This window comes from Phyllostomus discolor, chromosome 4, assembly GCF_004126475.2.
Source record: "Phyllostomus discolor isolate MPI-MPIP mPhyDis1 chromosome 4, mPhyDis1.pri.v3, whole genome shotgun sequence".
NCBI classification, from domain to species: Eukaryota; Metazoa; Chordata; class Mammalia; order Chiroptera; family Phyllostomidae; genus Phyllostomus; species Phyllostomus discolor.
In genome coordinates, this window is record NC_040906.2 from 154,561,262 (window position 1) to 154,567,733 (window position 6,472).

At 34.6% G+C, this 6,472-nt stretch overlaps 1 long non-coding RNA gene across 1 annotated transcript; it reads left to right on the top strand.

Annotated features, from left to right (window-relative positions):
- The first annotated feature begins 3,731 nt into the window (after positions 1 to 3,731).
- LOC118500274 lies at positions 3,732 to 6,180 on the top strand. Its single transcript, XR_004902831.1, has 2 exons — positions 3,732 to 5,577; positions 5,917 to 6,180. It is a non-coding gene; the product is annotated as an uncharacterized LOC118500274 (long non-coding RNA).
- Positions 6,181 to 6,472: the final 292 nt, after the last annotated feature.

A 6,472-nucleotide genomic window follows, 5' to 3' on the forward strand; every position in this document is an offset into this window, starting at 1 on the left:
CAACAAATAGGAAAAGTAAATTCCAAGTAATTCAAATGTCCTGTCAGAGATGGAAGAGTGGTCATACTGTGTTCCACAGAGGTCCCCTGACAGAGAAAGTTAAACTGTATGCTGTAAATGCATATTTCTATTGATTAGCAATACAAAACTAGATACATGCATCTTCAAAAGCATTTGGCTAGAAAACATAATAAATCTAATTATGAAAACAGAAAACCTTTGAAAATCAAGCACACAAATTAAAAATGTTCAGTAAAATTCTGTAGGAATAATAGTTTGTCTCAAAATGTCAATGTAAACTAACAATTGTTATTTATTTTTAGGCACAAAAATTAGATTTTAAAAACTAGACAGAAAGTTCCTTTTGAACTGAAATATGGCTCAATTTCTCTCAAACCTTAGCAATAGAAGCATAGGGGGAAGATATATATAAACCTTCTCTGGTGGCAGAAATTGCTAACAGCACCAGAGTAAATCTGCTGCTTGTGAAACATGTAAGGACAGATCGGAAAGGATGAGGGAAATGCAAAACACATCAGAGGCAATTTTTCAGTGGATAAAATTAAATCAAAGGGGAAATCAAGTTTACTGGAATATAAATATATATGATAAAATGAGAACTACATTTTCTAAAATAAAAATGTGTCCCTTAAATAATATTTCAGTAGTATCTAAAAAATAAACACTAAGTTTTAAAATCCTATAAATAAAATTCTAAATGTCCTGTTTCTTATATATACTATAAACTAGTCACTTGAGTATATTCACTATTTCTTAGAAATCACTATCTACCACAACAATGGCTGCAGCAAAAGAAGTAAATTGAATTTGGATTATATGTTAGTAATGAATATAGTGCAATTACAATAGTAGCTTTAGTAGACTTGGCTTGAAATAATGTGCTTTAAAAGGCTTGATTTGAAAATATGCAAGTAAGGCTTTTTTTAAGTCATTGAAATAACCAATGCAACTTCCTTGCTCTGGAAACTGAACAAGAAATTATCCAATAGCTTAGAACATAGAGTTTTACTGTACTTTTAATTTTCCTGTTATTTGACAAGGTATATTAACCTAAATAAAACAGATTTTAAAGTATATTCTAGTAAGAATGAGAAATGTCCTTTTGCTTCACTTTGAGATTTTTTTCTTTATTCCAACCTCACAGTTTTGATTAAATGACTGTCAAAAGAAGGCTTAACCAATCAACCAAGTTTTCAGCAAGTAGTTTCTAGGACCTGCATGGTTCAATTTGCATAGGTATTAAAGGAACACTATCCCATACACAAACTACCACATCAATAAAGATGATCCATTTTTTAAGTTTGTATTCAATAAGTACTTATTTTAATTGATCTATATACCCACTTCAGTTGGTAAGCAGATTTTAGATTCAGAAAGTCAAATATACTAATCTTTCCAGTAATAAGTCATAAAGAAAAATAATTCTTTTTCAAGGGGGAAGATATGCATATATGTCTTATAATAGTGATATGTATACTACACATGATTTAATATACACATGCATATATACACATATGTAACTATGTATATGTGGCTTAAATTCTATAACTTATGTTCTATATTAGAAATAACATAAACAAAATTTGAACAAATTTAAACCAGAAAAATCTTGTTTTCTTTTGTTCTAAAGTGAAAATACAGATCTTGTCCTTTTCTTGAGTTCACTGATGCCCCTGAATTTTTAAAATGCATTAAATTAAAAGGCTCTTCCACTAACAAATTCCACTAGAATTATCAGATTTTCACCAGTAAAGTGTAGTCATAGGCAGATGGATGGGTTTTTACTCTTCCCATCATTTTTAATTGTCATGGATTACATTTATCCTCCTTAAATCAGTACAGTATACGCTGTTCATGGTTCAGTTGAAAGGGATGAACCACAGAAAAGATAAATTATTTCATTATCACCAAAACATTTATTAAATGTCCATATTTTGGGGAGGCAGTGTTGAGAATTATCAGTGGGAATTAATTAGGCTCACTTCCTTCCTGGTTGGAGGTCAAAGTGTGACATGTCTACAGAGCAATGATGCAGGCATTTTAAGGTTATGCATTAAGTAAGTTTTTACCATAAACATTTGCACCCTTGTGCAAAGGATATCAGCAATGTGGGTGAAAAAGGAGACCCTTATGAAATGCATGTCATGGTGATTCACGAGCACTCCAGCAATCACGTGGGAAGGACTCCTGCAGAAATCTTCACCTGAGTTACTGCTGTTAAAATGAGAGCATGGTAAGAAGGGGTGGGAGTGGTGGATTTTTTTTCCTAAATCTTCAATCTCTCAGAAATTACTAAACAGAAGGGATTACCAACTTCCATCTTCTCTGCATAGTAGTAAAATGCTCTATGTGCCTTGGGAATGAGGGGTCAAATGAGAAATGAACTAGCTATTGGCAAATACCACAGAGAAATGCACAAAAGCAGAAGATGCCTTTCATACTGATAGAGGTTTAAGTACATGCTTAGAAAATTATACCCATTTTATATATCAAACATCTGTAGTAGAGCAACATATTACTCCCTCTCCTTTACTCCCAACTTTAAATGGTTAACAGATCTCATTAATTCTACCAAACCTCTCAAACTCATCTTTTCATCTTTTTTTCAGGAAAACGAAATTGACATAGATTGTTAATCTTTTCTTTCTGGATAACTGGTACAGCTTCCTAGCCATTTTTCCCCTTGATCTCTATTCTCTTTATCCATAGTAAGTCCACACTGCTAACTTGGTATTTTTAAAAAAAGATACATAACATGCTGTTTTCACTTTGAAAATCCAAGAGCTTTGCATCAATTAGGCAATGAAATCTCTACTTATCAGATTTTTCTTTAGCCCCCTCTTTTTTGCTACCTTACTATTCCCCCATCTCAGCCACAAGTTTGCTGAAGTTACCATGATTTTTCATGCATCTGTTTATGTATATGAGGGATACCCCCAAAAAACAGAATTATTTTCCGGAGGGCAGATCTCTTGTAGCACAGGCATCCCCTGCCAGGTGAGTGTTCTAGGAACCCATCTGTATCAGTGTACCAGCTGACATTGTTGTGAGAGGCTGCATTCAGTTTCAATGAAGTACGTTTTTGAAGACTTTCCACATGTTTGCCCATGATTTCATGATGGGTGATTTATGAGTGCACCTGCCCATACCACACTGAGTGTTTAGCAGTTTTTGACCAAAATTGGCATGACCCCCATGCCCCACCATCCCTATTTACCCCATCTCACCTTCAGGGACAATTTTGTTTGTTCCCATGGATGAAAAAAGTTCTCAAAGGGAAATGCTTTGCTGATGTGGAAGAGGTGAAACAAAAGAGGCAGGAGCACTAAAAGCCATTACAACTGACAAATTTAAAAACTGTTTTGAAAAAAAAACATTTGAAACACATTTCAATAGGTGAATTGCATAAAATGGAGAGTATTTTGAAGGTGACTAAAGTTTAAACATGTAAGAATAAGTGCACAATTTTTATAAGTAAATTGTAGCTTTTGGGGTACCACTTATTATATTTTTTCTCTGTACAGAATGTGGTTTTCTTCCTTCTTTATTTGAACAACCCTTACTTTACCTCCATTTTATTTATTGATATTTTAGAGGGAGGAGAAGGGAGGGAGAAAAAAAGAATAGAAACCTCGATGTGCTGGAGAAGCATCAGTTGGCTGGCAAGCCAAACATGTGCCCTGAATGCGAATCGAACCAGTGACCTTTTAGTTTGCAGGACAAGGCCCAGTTCACTGAGCCACACCCATCATGTTCTCTTAAAAGGCAGACACATAGTCTTGTTCAAAGAGCCTTCCTTACCAGTGAAGTTAGTGAATTAATACCATCTACTCACTACATGTTGATTGTGATTTATAGCTCTCTCAAGCACATAGTTTCATTTTATACTTACAATAAGTTTTAAAGTATTACACAGTAGATATTGTTTCCACATACTAGTAAGAAAATTGAATATTAAAGCCAAGAAATAAGTAAGAGTTTTAGTTTAAATATTTGCTTTGTTTTGTTTATAGCTTAATGTCTTTCTAGTATATCATAGACTTCATTATATAAACACTATATTCAATCCCACACGTGTGTGTGCATGTGTGTGTAGAAAGAAAAATTATCCCTCTGTATTTACATGACTCTGTTTGAACATTCACAAAGGATCAGTACATTACAAACCAAAAGACCCCTTAGTCTTTATATCTTTCATTGTGACTTTAACCTCATCATGACAAATTACGGCTTGACAGATGATCCAACAAAGGTATTAAAAAACATGCTAGGTAGGTGCTTTAGGATAACGATTTATAAAACAAGCACTGAGGTCAAGTACTATGAGCAGAACATTCCAACAGTCATAATATAACAGTTCTAATAGAGCAGATCCTTCGTGAATTTTAGGGGAGGTAACCATAAATTTATTTTAATAATGTCTGTCAGTCAATATAATTTATTTTTATTTTATGCAAAAGACAATATAAATAAAAACTTGTGAATATTAGAGCCAAATAAAGAAGGAACTAGGTAATGTTGTCCTTATACTTCTGTATTGAATATAAACCAGATTTTAGTTTTCATCCTACATGAGAGGGACGGGAAAAGAATAATATTAGCCAAATACACTGACTCATTTTTCAGAAACAGCAAGATTTAAGAGCAGAGATAGGGAAATAAATGAAAGGAAGGAAATTCAGGCATTTTTTAGGACTTAATAAGAAGAAAGCAAATGACTAGATAATGGGTTTTATGGGCTAAAACCATGCTTTCCTATATAGAACAATATCTTTCAGGCAGCCTTCTGTGGGCACATTGTTCTAATGCTTCTGTAGCGGCTGCCGCAGTTTTGTTCTGGTTCGTTCACATTTAGTCGCTCAGTCACCATTTGTGTGCATGGCCCTAATTTATAAGCAAATGACCTTCTGACCAACTGTGTGTGTACACATCTCTCTTCTCCTCTGAACATTTGAAGCAAAGTTTGGTAAATAGTGCAAGATTCAGGAGGGAAGACATAAATCAAAACTAAAATCTTGATTTCAATGCCTTGAACTCTTGCTATACATTTTGTCATTCTTGGGCCTTGGTCAAATGGTTAATGAGACCCAAACTATTTGAAATGCATGTCTCTAAAATCTAAGCGGGATGCAGCCGCAGTTGAGTAAAGAACTATTAAAATGATGAAATCATTATATTGCATCCAAGGATAAAAGACATTGTAAATATTTAGTCTTTCACAGTCACAAACCACTTAAACGGATGAACATAGTCTATGCATTGGTTTATGGGTCTAATAGCCTCCAGGAAATGTCAAGGTCATATACTCTCCCAGAACACAAGATTTTGCTTTTGAATTTTTAATTTAACTAAAAGATGTGTAAAAGCACACAGTCGCTGAGCTCCCTATTGGCTCCACATCTGTGTAGGATTATATGCAAACAATATTTGAGCTAGCTTTGGCAGTCACATAGACTCACTAGCTTGAGTGTAATTAATTTTTTTTGAAGGAGAGACAAGAATTAAAGGAAGACAATTTGGAGAAGCACTGTTTTCAGCAATAATCTTACTCATGAGGTAAGGCTCAAAGTTGCCAAAACAGAATCTGGAAGTAGGGAGCTATCAGCCCATGTCTGAAGTAAATAATAATTGTTCTGAAAATGATTAACGCTGGGTGACAGCCAATGTTACTTTGATAAAACGGTACGTAGCCTGATTCTACAACTGAGTAGACAGGAAATGGCTCACCTTTGGTAATGACTTAACTCTTTTACAGAGGGCTATAGTAATTCCAAAATAGAAGCCAGAAAAAATGTCTCAGATGCCAGGAAATTAAACAGAATTTCCATGGGTAGCAGACAATTACTCTTTTTCTATCACTGTCTCACATTCCTTTTACTTTTTTCTTATCTGCAGATTTTGGTGGACAACATACCTACTGCTCAAGGAACTTTCTAAAAATTACCTCTGCTGATTTGGCTGCATTAACGAAGTTAGTAAACAACGGCATGACTTACTTCTTGGTGACCTTTTCAGTTTGCAAAGGTTGCACAAAGTATTTTTTTAAATACATTGTAATATGGTAGGACAGAGGCAGAGCAAATTCCCACAATTTGTCAAATGCTGCCTTATAATTACAACACAATCTTGAGATATCCTGATTCCTGGAATGCAAAAAAACTACTAAGATCAGTCTCTCTCATCATATGCTGCATTTAAAGACTCTTTTGGACACACATATCCCCATTCTACACCACACTCCCTATTTGCAACATTGCCAAGCTCAGGCTCTTCCTTCCCATGGGCATAACTTAAATCCATCTAGAAAATGATTTGATCTGCAGAATGCAGATCATTTGAAACTGGAAAGAAGAATAAAGCCTCGGAGACAGCACAGAATGTGGTTATAATAGTCCACGTTAAAAATGACCAGAGCATCAACAAGGGATGTGGCTGCTAGACTAGTGGGTTA